This window comes from Nerophis lumbriciformis, linkage group LG04 (assembly GCF_033978685.3).
Source record: "Nerophis lumbriciformis linkage group LG04, RoL_Nlum_v2.1, whole genome shotgun sequence".
Lineage (NCBI taxonomy): Eukaryota > Metazoa > Chordata > Actinopteri > Syngnathiformes > Syngnathidae > Nerophis > Nerophis lumbriciformis.
The window spans coordinates 21,007,060-21,026,332 of record NC_084551.2 but is presented as its reverse complement, the minus strand read 5'-3'; positions in this window follow the sequence as shown (position 1 = coordinate 21,026,332).

The window sequence follows — 19,273 nt, the reverse complement described above, 5'->3', positions numbered from 1 at the left end:
TGTGACGTCACATAGTGAAGCCAACACAAACAAACATGGCGGAAAGAACAGCAAGCTATAGCGACATTAGCTCGGATTCAGACTCGGATTTCAGCGGCTTAAGCGATTCAACAGATTATGAATGTATTGAAACGGATGGTTGTAGTGTGGAGGCAGGTAGCGAAAACGAAATTGAAGAAGAAACTGAAGCTATTGAGCCATATCGGTTTGAACCGTATGCAAGCGAAACCGACGAAAACGACATTACAACCAGCGACACGGGAGAAAACGAGGACAAATTCGGCGATCGCCTTCTAATCAACGATTGGTATGTGTTTGTTTGGCGTTAAAGGAAACTAACAACTATGAACTAGGTTTACAGCATATGAAATACATTTGGCAACAACATGCACTTTGAGAGTGCAGACAGCCCAATTTTCCTCAATTAATATATTCTGTAGACATACCCTCATCCGCGCTCTTTTCCTGAAAGCTGATCTGTCCAGTTTAAGGGACGGTGTGAGCCAAGACATCCAGGGGGTTTAGCTCGCTCGTCTGCGGGAACAAACTGCCGCCATTGCTTGCCGTGCTTCCGAGGTCCTTTGTCCCTGAATTGCTCACACACTCCGGCAGATTCAATGGGGGTCTGGCGGCAAATTTCTTTGACTTTATCGTTGGAAATGCATCTGCTTTGAGTGTCGCAGGATATCCACACATTCTTGCCATCTCTGTCGTAGCATAGCTTTCGTCGGTAAAGTGTGCGGAACAAACGTCCAATTTCTTGCCACTTTCGCATCTTTGGGCCACTGGTGCAACTTGAATCCGTCCCTGTTCGTGTTGTTACACCCTCCGACAACACACCGACGAGGCATGATGTCTCCAAAGTACGGAAAACAGTCGAAAAAACGGAAAATAACAGAGCTGATTTGACTCGGTGTTTAAGAAAATGGCGGATTGCTTCCCGATGTGACGTCACGTTGTGACGTCATCGCTCCAAGAGCGAATTTTAGAAAGGCGTTTAATTCGCCAAAATTCACCCATTTAGAGTTCGGAAATCGGTTAAAAAAATATATGGTCTTTTTTCTGCAACATCAAGGTATATATTGACGCTCAGGGCCGGCCCGTGGCATAGGCCGTATAGGCAAATGCTAAGGGCGCCGTCCATCAGGGGGCGCCATGCCAGTGCCACAAATGTTGGAGAAAAAAGTTGTTACTATTATTTCTAAATATAAAAAATAATCCCACGTTAATTAAAATGCAAAGTAAAGCCTATTTAATAGAAATATTATTTGTTACAACATTACGCCCCCCTCCTCCCCCCGCACGGTGCGCCCCCTCCCTTCCCGTATCATGACTCTTTTTGGACGTCACCACATCAAAAAATCAACACAAGATGTCAAAACGGCCAAAACTGTCAGGTGCCCAGGGAAGAAAAAAGAGAAAAGAAGAGGACAAACGAGAAAAGACAGAGGTAGCAGGTAGGTAACGTTAGCCTACATGAAATTATTTGTCTGTTACAGAATGTGATAGTAACCTGGCTTTTTAGCATTAAGCTAATGTTACATGATTCGGCAATTGCTAATCAATAAATAGCTAGTTCTGTTATAACGTCGGGTTAATATTGTGGAGGGGGCTAAATTGTTATGGAAAATAATAATGTAACGTTAGGTAATTACAGTCCTCCCACCTTACATTCCTCAGGGACATTTGTATTAGATCTTTTAAGCAGGTGTTTTTTGTTTACATTATTGCCTTCTGGTTAGCTAATGTTTGCCCTGCAGGTAATAGTCACTTTTCCACCCCTTTATATATTAGGTATAGTTGTAAGTAAAAAAAAAAAGGTCAAAGACAAAGCTATTCGGGTTCTTGTGAGTATATACACTTCACTGCCGATGTGGGGGGGCGCCATCTAAAATCTTGCCTAGGGCGCCAGATTGGTTAGGGCCGGGCCTGTTGACGCTTACATAGGTCTGGTGATAATGTTCCCCTTTAATTGTGGGCAGCCTAAGGTACACCTGTGCAATATTCGTGCTGTTAAATCAGCATCTAGATATGCCACACCTGTGAGGTGGGATAGATTATCTTGGCAAATAAGTGCTCACTAACACAGATTTAGACAGATTTGTGTACAATATTTGAGAGGAATAAGTATTAGTAAAAGTTTTAGATCTTTGAGTTCAACTCAGGAAAAATGGGAGCAAAAAACAAAAAGTGTTGCGTTTATATTTTTGTTCAGTATATATACATGTTTTAACATTATTAAAGCCCTCTATGATGTAACAGCCATACAGTCACCTTTGCTCTTGTTTCACCCAATATAGTAGCCTTGAGTGTGTTCTACTGTAAATTACAGTACTCACTCGTAGGGTCACAGAAAAACTAACAATTGCATTATATTGTACCTAATATTTTCCAGTTGTAAAGTAGAGCTGGTCATGTCAGATTTCAGTCTGCTCTTCTACTTTGAAGTCCAAACTTTGATGTGATCCAGTGTCTGCTTTAATTTGTCAAACGTGATCTACGATACGGTCAGCTCACAAATATGCATTCAAATCCATGTACACCATCTGATGGTGCTCCAGAGTGAAGGAAGACTGAACAATACTTTGATGAAATGGTACATTAAAAGCAGAAATATTACACCACTTTTGGTTTTGGATTTATTCGCTGTGTTTCAGATGTTGTGGGCATCATCCCTGGGATCTATTGTCCCAAATCAAATACGGCTTGTATCTTCTTTTTATTGTTGAATTGTAACAACTTGATGGAGCATCATCATCAACATTTGGATAACATTTCTGCCAGCTTTATGTACCCGTTTCTCTAGGCCAGGGTTTTTCAACCACTGTGCCGCGGCACCTAGTGTGCCGTGAAATACAGTCGTGTGCAGGGTGTGCCGTGGGAGATAATGTAATTTCACCTAATTGGGTTAAAAATATTTTTTGCAAACAAGTAATTATAATCCGTAAATAATGTGCCGTTATTGAGTGTCTGTACGGTCTAGAGCTCGACAGAGTAACTATGTTATACTCTTCCATATCAGTAGGTGGCAGCAGATAGCTAATTGCTTTGTAGATGTCGGGAACACGTCATGTCATGATCACAATGTGCAGACGACAGCGGGAGGCAGCGTGCAGGTAAAAAGGTATCTAATGCTCAAACAAAAGGTATCTAATGCTTAATGCATTGACACTTAGGGATGGCTATGCAAAACGAAACTAAAACTGAACTGGCTGCAAAGTAAACAAAAACAAAATGCTGGACGACAGCAAAGACTTACAGCATGTGGAGCAGACAGCGTCCACAAAGTGCATCCGTACATGACATGGCAATCAACAATGTCTCCACAAAGAAGGATAGCGTCCACACAACTTCGATAGTCTCGATTGCGAAAACAAAGCAGGTGTGGAGAATAGCGCTCAAGGAAGACATGAAACTGCAACAGGAAAATACCAACAAAACAGGAAAAAACACCAAAATAGGAGCGCAAGACGAGGACTGAAATACTACACACAGGAAAACAGCAAAAAAACACCAAAATAGGAGCACAAGACAAGGACTAAAATACTACACACAGGAAAACAGCAAAAAACTCAAAATAAGTCACGGTGTGATGTGACAGGTCGTGACAGTACACCTACTTTGAGACAAGAGCTATAGTGATGAATGGTTGGTTATGATTTAAATTAATATCCAACAATTGCGACAACGACTTTTTATTGTCAATATCGGCTACTGATTTTGGTTTTTTAATAATTTCTGCTTGTGGTGTGCCCCGGGATTTTTTCAATGAAAAGAAGGTGCCTTGGCTCATAAAAGGTTGAAAAACACTGCTCTAGGCGGATGTTACGTTGTTCCTATTTGTATGGCAGTCCCTGCCCTTCTGCCAAGATGGCTATGATTGAGGGGAGTAGATGCCTGGCACTGCTCACTTTTGGCCATTTTAAATGCAACACTCGAGTGTAATTTTCGGTGGGATTGCGCTTATGTGCACCTGGCCAAATAAGTAGAATTTTAATAATAATACATGCATGAGAAAAACATGTTCAGTGATGTATTTTTTTCTGCGCAAAATAACTCAACTGAATGAGCACTTCACAAGTGCAGACCTTGTTAGGTGCTATTTTTTATTTGAAAAACCCTGAATTCAGACGGTGATCCGAATCAGCCCCAAAATGTAATATTTATTTAATGTAATAATTAATTTGTATTCTTTGTCTAGCATTTCCTGCAAGTTAAATACAAATACAGCCATCATTTTTTAGCTATGTTTCTACATAACAACTAACAGACAGACAAACAAACCCCAGCTATATACCGTGTAACTGTTTTCCGGCTATATTTACCCTGTTTACATTGGCCAGGGATCGCACCACCGCGTTTATGACAGGGTGATCGGGGTGTTTATGATGTTCACAGTATTTTTCGTTGTCATTTCAAAAACATTCCCAGCTTAATATTGCCTTTAGGAGCTAATTTTCTTTCTACCTGCATGCATCTGTTGATTGGTCAGCTGTGGATCATTACGGCAACACGTGCAATGTCACAGTCTCTTCTTTTTCTCACCTGCCTCCAGCTGACTTAGTGCTGTATGTGATCCTACCAGCAGCGATGATAGCCATTTTTTTGCGCATTTGCCTGCAAAATGGGGCATCCTTGGGGGATCATTTTCAACATGTACTGTAGGGTAGAGGTGTAATGCAATGTTATTACCTTGACCTTTTCACAGATGACTTGCTTCTGAAAGGAAGGGAACTATTAGCAACATCTGATTTAGTATGCCTTCATGTACATGCAAAATATATGCTCATTATCAGAACGGCCACAGTAATCACGAGGCACTCGCATTTTGATTTATCAAGGCTGAAACTGTTATGCGGCCACTGTTTTGTGTCCATATTTAGCACATTATGGATATACTTGCACACTGGCACAGATATGCACAAATGGCTGTGAGAAAGAGGTCGATCACACTGGAAAGACAGACACGATTGAGAGAAATAATATTCCGTCGTGACACATAACATCATATTTGGATAGTCATGAATAGAAAATATTAGACATATCTTCTATTCATCAATAAGTTTTTTAAATTGTATTACTTTTGGAATGTTAAAACAAATTCAACTGGTGTTTTCTTGCAGATTTTTCCAATGGTGTTAGTTTTTTATAATAACACTATGGAAATATCAATATAGTATATTTTATATGAAAAAACATGCGAAAAAACATTTTGCAAAATATATTTTCTTGTGGCTGGATCACCAGACACACCCTCACAACCCTGCAGTACCTCCCAGAACAGATTTTGACCACATTGTGTGGTAAGTAACACAAATTATACTCATACTGGGGATCACCCACATCTTCTAAAGTTGGAGCGACTATGTTTTCAAACGCGGTGCTATTGTTACCTCGGTCCACTTGTCTGTTTCGGCCATGCACATCCATCTTATTTGTCACCGTTTTCCTGATGCCGGACCATTTCTTTTTTTATTTCAGTTTGTGTGTGGAGTTTTCGGAGTTCACAACATTCTCACAATCTCAACCCTCTTTCGTTCGCTGGAAACACGAGAAAGAAGCACTTCCTACTGAATTGTGATTGAGCTGATGAGCATGCAGATCTCATGCACAGGGCTAATTTTATTATCCATCCATTTTCTACAGCTTGTCGGGGAGGGGGGGATGATTTGTGTATTTAAAAGGGGGCGTGGCTTAGGCGTGGTGTGGGCGTGCCCAGCCATGCAGACATCTGCGATCAATTCCACTTGTATTGCGACAAAGAAATGTGCTTAAATTGGTGCATGTGCACACTTTAATACATCTGATTGTTGTACTTGCGTACGCTGTTTTGTGGATTTGAACGTACGCCAATTTTTAGGAGAAAATCCATGCAACTTTTAATACAAGAGGCCCCAAGCTCTTGGTGACAACAACATTTATTCTGAGTAGCCAAAGAGTGAGAAAACATGTAGCAATTGAGACAAAACACTTGTAAACAAAGAAATTGTTGTCAGCAAGGTCGTGACTAAAATCAAACAAGGAAGCTTTAGCGGTTTTAGATGGATAAACAAGTCAAGCCCGTGAATATCTACCATGGACTTGCTCTATGTTTGATGACAAACCACTGTAACCAAAGCTCTCACGTTGTTGCAGATGTAGCCTGTTTGTTAGGTCACAGAACAGCTCACAGAAATTGAGGAGAAAAGAAAACCTGCAACGGATTACATTGTGTGCTACTTTGCCCCAGCAGGACTCCAAAGGTTTCGTCTGAATTCAAGCTTGGTCTGCACCGCACCGACATACCATACATGCAGTTTACATTGAGCACATGTGGGCAGTATATTTTCGTCTAATAAGCATAACCTCGAACGGTGCACATACAGTGCCCTCTGCAGAGAAAAATGACGGTGTGGATGGATTTGCAAATTTGAAATTTACTATGCTTAGTAGATTTATTTGAATGATGGCTATCAAGCAAAATAAATTGCTCAGCTTTCATCCGGAGAATGTCTGCTATTCCTTGCTGTGCGTCACAAAGAAATACACCGGCTTTACTAAAAAAACAAAAACATAGAATGAATGTTTAACATGTATTCAACAAATGACTAATGACTAACTTACTTCAAAATAATGTACACAATCATGATCTCTGTGTGTTTCCAAACAAATTAAAACACATCGCTGCTCACCTGTTCAGCATTTTTCAAGGTACCAGAGCCCATGTAAGGCCATCACACATCTGTTTGCTCTGACCCAGGTGTGTCAAACGTACAGCCCGAGGGCCGGATCGGGTCCGCGAACAGGTTTCATCCGGCCCGCGAGATGCTAAGTATAAAAATGTACCTGAAATTTTTGAGTGAAAGAAACAGCTGTTCTAAATGTGTCCACTTGATGTCGCTATAGCAATTATTTGTATCTTTGCAGATTATGCTACAATTGTACAAAGTAAACCACATGATGTTACTACATCAGTCGAGCAAAATGATCAAACTACATTAATAACATACTGTAATTTGATTTTGATATAATTTTTTTTATCTTGAAAGATTGAAAATTAACACCAATGAGTTGATTGATGGGCAGCACGGTGGAAGAGGGGTTAGTGCGTCTGCCTCACAATACGAAGTGTGAAGTGAAGTGAAGTGAATTACATTTATATAGCGCTTTTTCTCAAGTGACTCAAAGCGCTTTACATTGTGAAACCCAATATCTAAGTTACATTTACGAATGTAAAAAAACAATACGAAGGTCCTGAGTAGTCGTGAGTTCAATACCGGCCTCGGGATCTTTCTGTGTGGAGTTTGCATGTTCTCCCCGTGACTGCGTGGGTTCCCTCCGGGTACTCCGGCTTCCTCCCACCTCCAAAGACATGCACCTGGGGATAGGTTGATTGGCAACACTAAATTGGCCCTAGTGTGTGAATGTGAGTGTGAATGTTGTCTGTCTATCTGTGTTGGCCCTGCGATGAGGTGGCGACTTGTCCAGGGTGTACCCCGCCTTCCGCCCGATTGGCTCCAGCGCCCCCCGCGACCCCGAAGGGAATAAGCGGTAGGAAATGGATGGATGGATGTAGTTGATTGATGAACATTATCACATAATTTATTCAGAAAATATAAATAACAACAACTGCGATGAGATGGCGACTTGTCCAGGGTGTATCCCGCCTTCCGCCCGATTGTAGCTGAGATAGGCTCCAGCGCCCCCGCGACCCCGAAGGGAATAAGCGGTAGAAAATGGATGGATGGATAAATAACAACAAATAAAGATAGAATACTATTAACCGCAACATGTAAGTGTAAAAAAAAAACAATAATATTATGATTTGTACATTTTTGGAATGTGCTTGCTCTATTTTCAAACAAAGAAAACAACCTGAAGTCGTCTTTATTTTGAAGTTATCGTGGCATGATTTTACCAGTGCGGCCCACTTGGGAGTAGATTTTTCTCAATGTGGCCCTTGATCTTAAATGAGTTTGACACCCCTACTCTGACCCATCTGACTGTAAGTCACTTTTATGACAATGACAGGACCTTCTACCCCAGATCTTCTGTTGCATCCCTACCTTACACAGGGTTACACAATACGAACATAAGAACATGTGATTAAAAGTACAAAGAAAGAGGATAGAAAAAATTGCTCGTCACAAACAAGTCTGTATTTCGCTGTATCATTCCGCAGAATTAGGTGCCTAAACAATGACCCAGTCTCTTTTTTTTTTTTTTGTAGTAAGTACGACTGCAAAATAAGCCACCTTGTGGCCAAAGAAAGTTGCAAGTGAATTCAATGAATAACTCGTAGCAAAATACGGATGTGGCTTTGCCAGACTCTCCTCTTCCCTCCACCCTCTTCAGTTATCGCCTATTTTTGTCATGACTCAATGTTTTGGGTCATGTCTTGTGTTGTCTTTTTGTTATTTTTCACAGTTTATTGATTTTCCTCAGCGCTCCTTCCTATGTTTGAGTCTATATGTTATAGCGCACTCTCCCTTTATTTACGTTTCTTGTTGCCTTGGACACTAAATGAACACACCTGTTTTACGTTTAGTGATTAGTGTCCTCACCTGTTTCTGACCCCAATCACTCCCCTTTATGTTTTGGTGACTTCCAGCCTATAGTAGGTAGGTAGGTCTTTATTGTCATTGCACAAGTACAATGAAAACTTCGTTTTCAGCACAAACCCGTTCAAGATTAGACAAAAAAACAGTGTACAGGGTTACAGAACAAGAACGCTGATGGGTCGCAACAAGGCGCCCCGTAAAAGATGGGGTAAAGGTAAACGCTGGGGAAGGATGAGTAAAAAAATACAATCTAGACTGGGCACCTAAGGGGGCCCAGTCTGGAGTGGGAAAAAACTTCCATAGCAAAGCACATAGTGTATACATATTACAACATACATCTCCAGATATCAAGCAACAGAGGGGAGGGAGTGGGGGTCACAGTGGCAGGCTGCAGCTCTTCAGGCGCTGCCCATCCGTCCATCACCCCTAAGGGATTCGCGTCAAGGGTGTTGGATGGGGGGTGGGATATGTGTGTGTGGCATATATTTTTGTGGATGCATGTTTGTGTCTAAGCCTGCCGCGTGTCTCTGTTCCGCGGCCTTGATGTTGTGCAGTCGCTAGTCAGTCCAAAAGCAACAACAACAGGAGACAAGAAGGGAGTTTGTTGTGTCTTCGCTGCACTGTCCTTCGGGAGAGTCTCAAAGCCAGGGAAACAATCCGAGTTAGAATATTTTGTATGCGAGTGAAAATATAATTTACTTTTCACTCTAAATCAGGGGTCCCCAAACTACGGCCCGCGGGCCGAATCCGGCCCGCCAGCGTTCAAAATCAGGCCCACGGGAAGTCCCAAGTATAAATATACAGTATATATATATATTTTTTTTTTATGTCTTTTCTTATCCACTTTGTACCGCTTGCTACTAACGGTGTCTCCTAGCCGCTCAGGCAAATCATACTGTCTAAAAATGCATTTTCTCATCGATTACGTGACATCATCGCGCGCGCGGAAAGTGCGCTATATATATATATATATATATATATATATATATATATATATATATATATATATATATATATACAGAGCCCAGCCCCCGGCCAAATTGTTTTAACCCAATGCGGCCCCCGAGTCAAAAGGTTTGGGGACCCCTGCTCTAAATCGTCTATGACTCATCCTCAAATGTATCCTACAGGGCAGACAGTCCGATGTTATCCAAATCACAAGAGTGTCCACAGTTCTTCCCGCAACCTCCTATCATTTGTGGCAGCTTTGGGGTACTTTGAAGACTGCCAGCAACTTCCAATTTGTCGACAAACCAGAGCAACGCTTACTCCAATCAGCAGATGTCCTGTTGTCATAATTCGGAATAGGTGGATATCTTCATGTCCTCGACTGAGAGGGTCGCCAGGCACGCGGCACTCCTTCTTATCCCGAGAGTCCGTCGTGTGTCCAGCAACAACCGCTCCGTCATGACAAGCAGGTTCCCCCAAACCCAAGATCTTGTCAATTTCGTTGAGGCCAGTTAAATAGTTCCAATGTTTAGATTTGGAGAGCAGTGCAAAAAGAGGCAACAAGAAAGACAAGACAAGACAAAGAAGCAAGCAGGATAGATAAGGGAGAGGAAAAGGGAGTGTCCACCCTCGATGAGTGCCAGTGAAAAAGTCGCTGGGTCAACGTTCGCTACACACGACAGTTGTGTTATTTCTGTTAGCTACTCTCAGGCTAAATTCTTTGTGAAGCTTTTCCATAGCTTTCCATCTCCTCGGCACGTTTATCTTTTGTACATTTTTGCCTTCGTCATTGGAATAAATATTCATCTTACCTGCACGCTGCTCCTGTCTCCACCTGCTTGTTCGTCTGCATACTGAGAACACGACATTGCAGCAATGCAAACCGAACGCAACAATATTATCTATATAATTGTAAAAGTGATGTTAAATGTTCATTTAATTCTTTAAATACATGTTGCATTGTTTTCTGCATGTAAAAAATCTATTCTCCATAAAATGGAAATATTATTGGATGTCTTGACTGAATAATTGTATTTACAGTACTGTGGAACCTCAATTTACGAGTTCGTAAATAAAAAATGTTTGTATATTGAACCAAATTTCTTCATCACCAACAAAGTTAATATGAATAATGGGTTCCAGCCAGGACAAAAGTCCATATTTCAGTCAAGATTTTGTACACTTTGAACTAGAGATGTCCAATCTTTTTTTTTATTATCGGTATCGTTTTTTGTTTTTTTTTGTTTTGTTTTTATTAAATCTACATAAAAAACATAAGATTCACTTACAATTAGTGCACCAACCCAAAAAACCTTCCTCCCTCATTCACACAAAAGGGTTTTTTCTTTCTGTTATTAATATTCTGGTTCCTACATTATATGTCAATATATATCAATACAGTCTGCAAGGGATACAGTCCATAAGCACACATGATTGTGCGTGCTGCTGGTCCACTATTAGTACTAACCTTCAACAGTTAATTTTACTAATTTTCATTAATTACTAGTTTCAATGTAACTGTTTTTATATTGTTTTACTTTCTTTTTTATTCAAGAAAATGTTTTTAATTTATTTATCTTATTTTATTTTTTTATTTTTTTTTTAAAAGCACCTTATCTTCACCATACCTGGTTGTCCAAATTAGGCATAATAATGTGTTAATTCCACGACTGTATATATCGGTTGATATCGGTATCGGTTGATATCGGTATCGGTAATTAAAGAGTTTGACAATATCGGTATATCGGATATTGGCAAAAAGACATTATCGGACATCCCTACTTTGAACACATTTAAAAACGCTCTACAGTAGTGTATATCATTCATACAAAGCAATGGGGTGATGGATCAACTTTCTATTTAATAAAGTATACAGCTGCCCTGTTGACACAAACAAACTGTCACTAGCCCTGTGGTGCACTCAGTTTGAAAACACAAAACTCCCTAACTTTAAAAAATAAATAAATACCGGTAAAATCCACGTTGCCTTATCTTTTTTGTGTGCAGCTCAAAGGAAGGGGAGGGGGTAAGTTTGTATTTCTCATAAGAAAAAGTGTTTCAGTTTGTGTACTCTTTGGATTTTGTCTGACCTTTTGTAACAGATTTATGGACTACCACGTACCACTCTATCAGGTGAACTGGATGGTAAAAGATTAGGACTCCAAAAACATTACAAGATTCGGAACTGGGAGTATTTCAATAGCTATAAAGAGCTTTCACTCAGGAGGGGAAATATCTACAGGAAGGCTTTTCCCCATGATACCCAGAATAACATTTATAAGGTCAGAGGTTATTGATTGTTAAGATAGTCTGGCACACAATGTCTGTTCTAGTTCAGCACAAAGGTGTTTGGATAGGGTTGAGGTCAGGGCTCTCAAGTTCCTCCACACCAAACTCATCCAACCATGTTTTTTCATGGCCCTTTACTGGCATTCCATAGGTGTAAATGTGGGTGAGCTTTGATGAGAGACCACATCTATTGTCGAGATTGAAAAACGTGTCTATGAGAATTGTAATCGTGCTCCTGCATCGTCTAGACCAGTGGTTCTCAAACTTGTTTCACCTTGGAAAACACTTGGCTATCCAAGTACCACCATAATGACCAGCATTAAAATACAGTAGCATTGTAGGCCTGAGGATTCATAAAAAACAAGGCATAGGTTTTATTTACCAAGTATATTTTGGCCACTGTAACATTACACTCTGTTTGAACGCTGGTCTAGACAGCAAGTTGCGCGTGACTATTCGAAGTTAATCTGTGACATGGTTGTCTTTTCCGAGCTACACAGGTGGCATGTATCAAATGTAATACAATTCAAATAAAGGTCACTATTTTGGAGACATGTCTCGAGTGAATAAAATACAGAAGTGACTTGCTATTTGCTGCAAAGACCAACATTTCAGTTCTGATGGACTCATCCTTCATAATGTAATGTTTCCGCTGCACCAGCAGCTTAGATTGTGGTAGAATTCATCAGCCTTTTGCCCGGCATGCCTGTTTGTGATTACATGTTGCATTCCTAATTGTTAAAACATTTTCTCACATAATTTATGATAAATGACTTTTGTAATCACATACCGTTTTACACCTCAGGCACCTGGACTTTTGAGGAAAAATAGAGACGACAAGTATGATGTTGGTGAGATTTTCCTCTTTCAAAATAAAAACGTGATCCCTTGATACCTTTTTTCAACTAAATGTAAATTGGTGTGTTTATTTGAAGGAATGAGAGCTGATCAAAGCTTATGACGTCAGGGTGGAATGTCTTGCCTGACTTCCTGCCATTAAAGTGAGCTTTGCATAACCTGTCATTTATAGTTTACAGCCCTGGATCACACTATGATGCTGGTTTGTTTCTATAAGACCTAAATGAAAGCTTGAGACTATTTGAAACTGTATATGGTTACCACCATCATTAAAAATGGTTGCAGCTCATTGAAGTTTTAACCTTTCAGAAAGCCTCTAAGTTTATTGGATGAATCATTGTGCAGTATTGCCTTTTTTCACATACCTGTTTCCAGAATGGTGTGGCATATCATGATGCTCATGAGCAATTGCCACTAAAGAAGAAACACCTACCAACACCTGCTGTTCCTAAATGGTAAATGGTAAATGGGTTGTACTTGTATAGCGCTTTTCTACCTTTTTAAAAGGGAACATTATCACAATTTCAGAAGGGTTAAAACTATTAAAAATCAGTTCCCAGTGGCTTATTTTATTTTTCGAAGTTTTTTTCAAAATTTTACCCATCACGCAATATCCCTAAAAAATAGCTTCAAAGTGCCTGATTTTAACCATCGTTATATACACCCGTCCATTTTCCTGTGACGTCACATAGTGATGCCAACACAAACAAACATGGCGCATAGAACAGCAAGCTATAGCGACATTAGCTCGGATTCAGACTCGGATTTCAGCGGCTTAAGCCATTCAACAGATTACGCATGTATTGAAACGGATGGTTGTAGTGCGGAGGCAGGTAGCAAAAACGAAATTGAAGAAGAAACTGAAGCTATTGAGCCATATCGGTTTGAACCGTATGCAAGCGAAACCGACGAAAACGACCTGACAGCCAGCGACACGGGAGAAAGCGAGGACGAATTTGGCGATCGCCTTCTAACCAACGATTGGTATGTGTTTGTTTGGCATTAAAGGAAACTAACAACTATGAACTAGGTTTACAGCATATGAAATACATTTGGCAACAACATGCACTTTGAGAGTGCAGACAGCCCAATTTTCCTCAATTAATATATTCTGTAGACATACCCTCATCCGCTCTCTTTTCCTGAAAGCTGATCTGTCCAGTTTTGGAGTTGATGTCAGCAGGCCAGGGAAGCTAGGGTCGATATTCTTCTCTTGATCATTTTCGGTGGCATAAGGGACGGTGTGAGACAAGACATCCAGGGGGTTTAGCTCGCTCGTCTGCGGGAACAAACTGCCGCCATTGCTTGCCGTGCTACCGAGGTCCTTTGTCCCTGAATTGCTCACACACCCCGGCAGATTCAATGGGGGTCTGGCGGCAGATTTCTTTGACTTTATCGTTGGAAATGCATCTGCTTTGAGTGTCGCAGAATATCCACACATTCTTGCCATCTCTGTCGTAGCATAGCTTTCGTCGGTAAAGTGTGCGGAACAAACGTCCAATTTCTTGCCACTTTCGCATCTTTGGGCCACTGGTGCAACTTGAATCCGTCCCTGTTCGTGTTGTTACACCCTCCGACAACACACCGACGAGGCATGATGTCTCCAAGGTACGGAAAACAGTCGAAAAAACTGTAAATAACAGAGCTGATTTGACTCGGTGTTTGTAATGTGTTTGAGAAAATGGCGGATTGCTTCCCGATGTGACGTCACAACAGAGAGCGAATAATAGAAAGGCGTTTAATTCGCCAAAATTCACCCATTTAGAGTTCGGAAATCGGTTAAAAAAATATATGGTCTTTTTTCTGCAACATCAAGGTATATATTGACGCTTACATAGGTCTGGTGATAATGTTCCCCTTTAAGGAACTCAAAGCGCTTTGACACTATTTTCCACATTCACCCATTCACACACACACACACACACACACACACATTCATACCCTGTTTGTGGCTGCAGGTTGGCAAGCATCCAGTCATCCATTTTTACAACAAGTCTGTCTGGAAAAGCTCTGATAATGTGTTAAGTGTGTCATAAAAGCTGAGATAAAACCGCTTAAATAAGGACATGACTCCTACTTCACTTGTCGATCTCTTCGTTTGCCAAGAATGTGCACAGATGTTCAAAATCCAAAGTTCAAAATTGTTGAACATGTAAGACAAAGAAACACTCATCAATAATGTTGACTTGGTAATAGAGAGACTTTCTTCCTGACACCCACCACAAATTTGTGTCCCTTTCATTGTTGTCTGGGTAGTGGGTGGACATTGTTACCACACATTTGTTAGAATTCCACATATTTCTCCTTCCAACAGATCCTCACAAAACCACAGAATTTAACAATAATCCATCCATTTCCTACTGCTTGTCCCTCTCGGGGTCGCGGGGGTTGCTGGAGCCTATACCAGCTGCATTCGGGCGGAAGGCGTGGTACACCCTGGACAAGTCGCCACCTCATCGCAGAGCCAACACGGATAGACAGACTACATTCACACACTAGGGCCAATTTAGTGTTGCCAATCAACCTATCCAAACTCATACCAAGGACCTTCATATTGTGAGGCACACGCCGATACACCTTAAAATATTTAGAAAAAAACAGAATACACTTGATCATTTAATGAATCTGTCACGCTGGTGAGATTATGTCTGAACATTTTGTCTCTAATAACAATTCTAATATTTTTGTCATGTCTTGTGATTCGCATCTTGCCGTGTTGTTGGAATCTACCGACATCTGGTTTAGTTCTGGGAAGTACCAGCGGACATTTTTAAGTGTGCAGATCACTGGTGCATCGACTACAGAATGTAAGAGATGTTGATGTAAACGTATCAAAGTATACAGGCTTAATAATAATAATAACTTGTGTTTAATCTCTGTAGCACAAATAGAAGTGTGTATAGTAAATAGGCTGCATTTTGGTCATCTTTTTATAACATTGTTGTTACAGCGGTGGCCACGCTCGGGAATCATCTTGGTGCCAAGCAGGGAGGTATTGGGTCCCGTCTTTATAATCTTTGGTATGACTCAGCCATGGTTTGAACTCACGACCTACCGATCTCAGAGCAGACACTCTAACCACTAGGCCACTGAGCAGGTTACTGAATACAAACAACCATTCACACTCACATTAATCTTTTGGACAATTTACAGTCACGCATTCACCTTACATGCATGTTTTTGGGATGTAGGAAAAACCTGCAGAAAACCAATGCCAACATCCAGTGTAACGCATGTCCAGCCCTACACCCAGGAGCAGTGCTAGCCAATGAGCTAAAAGCCACAGGCTGGCAACGCATTCATTTAGAAAAATTGTTCAAAATTAAAACATATCTGATCACACTTTGTGCACCAAAATAAATACATTATTGGATACCCACAGGAGTTCAAGTTTGCATATTTGTATATTTTTAAGGCATGGCTTGCTGTTTATGTTAATGACTTTTATAAATCCATCATGATTCTGTCTTTCTAGATGGAAATCAGTGTTGCCTCTGGGCGAGTCAAAATCTGAAACAAAAACAAGAACTAATTTACATATGTCTGATTTATTTGGTTGGATTTTCACCCTATGCTGCTGAGGCTGCTTTTGGCCACACAGCCAAGTGGAAAATGAAGTCAGGCAAGTGCCTAGACTAATCCTTGTTGTATATTATTCATCAAATTAAAAAATATGAATGTAGCAAATTATAAAAAAAAGATGTTGGAATAGCAACCTCGACTTTGTGTTGCTTGCTTTAGGATTACTTGATAGGCCACAATGCACTTGAAATGCCGTTTCTTAAAGATTCCATAGATAAATGCAAATATTTAGGAATGGGTGCCTTTCATATTTGAATTGATTAAGTCCCAATTCCAAATACCTGGGAATCGATACCAGAACTTAACGGTACCATTTTTGGTGCCATTCTGTTGGTTCTCTATGAGTCTCATTTGCACGTATTATTTTCTAGACTTAGCATGCAGTTACAATTTCAAGACGTTAGTTGGCAATAGTGTATAGGCTACAGTGTGTTGTCATAGCCGGGAAGTAGTCTTTGCCATTAAGATGAATATGTCGGTCTTTTCTTTTGCTGTGCCCTACAAAGTGTTTATACCGTAAGTAATATCTGTATATCACACCAAAAACCTTTGCTCAGAATATATTAGTCTGTCCCTGTGGGCAGATGCAAATTACAGTGAAGCTTGAAAGTGTAAATTTCGGTCCAAGGCTATGGTCAGTAAGGGTCTTCTTCCAGACTTGGCAATATGGTGGCTAATTGGTGTGTGTGTGTGTGTGTGTGTGTGTGTGTGTGTGTGTGTGTGTGTGTGTGTGTGTGTGTGTGTGTGTGTGTGTGTGTGTGTTTCTGTGTGTGTGTGTGTGTGTGTGTGTGTGTGTATACATACATATATGGATGCATGCTTGATATATTGTATTGTGTGTGTATATATATATATATATATATATATATATATATATATATATATATATATATATATATATATATATATATATATATATATGTCTTAATAAGGTTATCCAAAAAATAGTGCTTGATACCGTAGTAGAGCGCAATATATGTATGTGTGGGAAAAAAATCAGTCTTGTGATTTTTTTCCCACACATACATATATATATATATATATATATATATATATATATATATATATATATATATATATATATATATATATATATATATATATATATATATAGTGTGCATACAGTATATATTTATATATATACTGTATGTATATATGTACATATATAGTGTTGAATCATATATATTTATACATCTATCCATATATAATTATATATATATCCATATATATTTATATATCTATCCATATACATTTATATATATATGTTTAGTTTAGAAAAAACACAGAGGCTATATCATCCCTGCAAGCCTGTTTTGCAGGTTTCCCTTTTTTTATTAATAATAATAAATAAATAATAATAAAACCCAGTGACGAGCAGGGAAACCTGCAAAACAGGCTTGTAGGGATGATATAGCCTCTGGGTTTTTTCTAACCTAACGTATATTCCGCTCTACCCCGGTATTGAGCACTGTATGACGGATAAACCACAGAAACCTTGACTATATATATGTATGTACTGTATATATATATATATATATATATATATATATGTATACACACACACACACACATAGCTTTCATCAGATTTACCTGTGTAGAGAACACAGGTGTAAAAGTAGTGGTAACCCGGAGGCACCTCATAGATCCACCCTGCAGTGATGCGGGTGAAATAATCCGCTGGGTACAGGAGGGGAAAACATTGGAACGTGCAATATATCAAGCATGCATCCTGGCCGCAAAGTAGGCATACCCCCATGGATAACAAATTCCACTTTGCAAAACAGCCATGAGGGCAACCAGCAAAATGTGTATATACTCTCACTGGCTATAGCATTAAAGTACACCTGCATGCAAAATCCAACACAAGATCAAACTTTAAAAGTCGCTTAGTAGATGGAAAGATTGTGGTCTGTATTGCGACACAAAGGGTTCCTGGAAAAAGAACCATGTAAACCAAAGTATTTAATTGGCAAAGCTTAAGCACTGCAAACGGAAAATAACTAACAGTAGATGTAAGGTGCTAAAGTGCTAAAGTAAAGTCAATCTGTATGTATTGTGCGTATTGGAGTAGTAGTAAAATGCATTGACCCTCACCAAAATGTAATAATTATTTGTACCAATCCAGCTTCCGTCATCTTAATCACTGCTGTTGTGTCCTTGGGCAAGGCACTTCACACACCTTGCCTCCAGTGACGGCCACAAAGGTGTATGAATGTTTGGCGGTGGTCGTAGAGGCTGTTGGCGCAAATTGACAGACATGTTTTCATCGGTCATTTGTAGCTTACCACCATCCATGTAGGAATGCGGAGTGGATGAATTATTATTATTATTATTATTATTATTATATCTCAGTGTCATGTGCTTTGAGTCACTAGAAAAAAGTGCCTAATATGTTATGACCAGTTACGCCAGGTCATTCCTTGTATTGTTTTCTGTGTGCTTTTCTGTCTTTTTGTTCACTTCCTTTTTTTGTGCTCTTTTTTTGTTTCCACTTCCTGTTCTGTATGTGTGTCCTGCAGTAGCTTCCCCACTGCTTCTGAGGGCTGTCCTCCTCACCTGTGGATGATTAGTAATTATGTCTTGCACCTGCTTCTATCATTACCGAAGGACTATTTAAGCCATGCTCACAGCTCAGTTGCTGGAGTGTTGTGCACATGCATATGTTGTGCATTTGAATGTTTGGAGTCACAAACACAGTTAGTGGATTCTGGATTTTTGCTCGCAGCTGGGATTAGACTCAGCCCTCCACCCACCTCATGATCCCGAGAGGGACAAGCGGCAGAAAATGGATGGATGTATACTTTTGTTGTTAGGTCTCTGTCAGCTATTTTTTTCATGCACTGCGCATATACCCCGCTGTGCTCCAGTTTGTATTTTGGACTTCTTAACAATAAATTTGCGTTCACCTGCACGCCCCTTGATGTCTTCTACATGTATGGGTCACAATAACTGCTACAACTAGTGTTCCTAACAATATAAATCGAATCCATTATTATTATTAATGGCAAAGACTACTTGCTGGCTAGGCAACTAACCGAAGTCTATGCATTACTGCC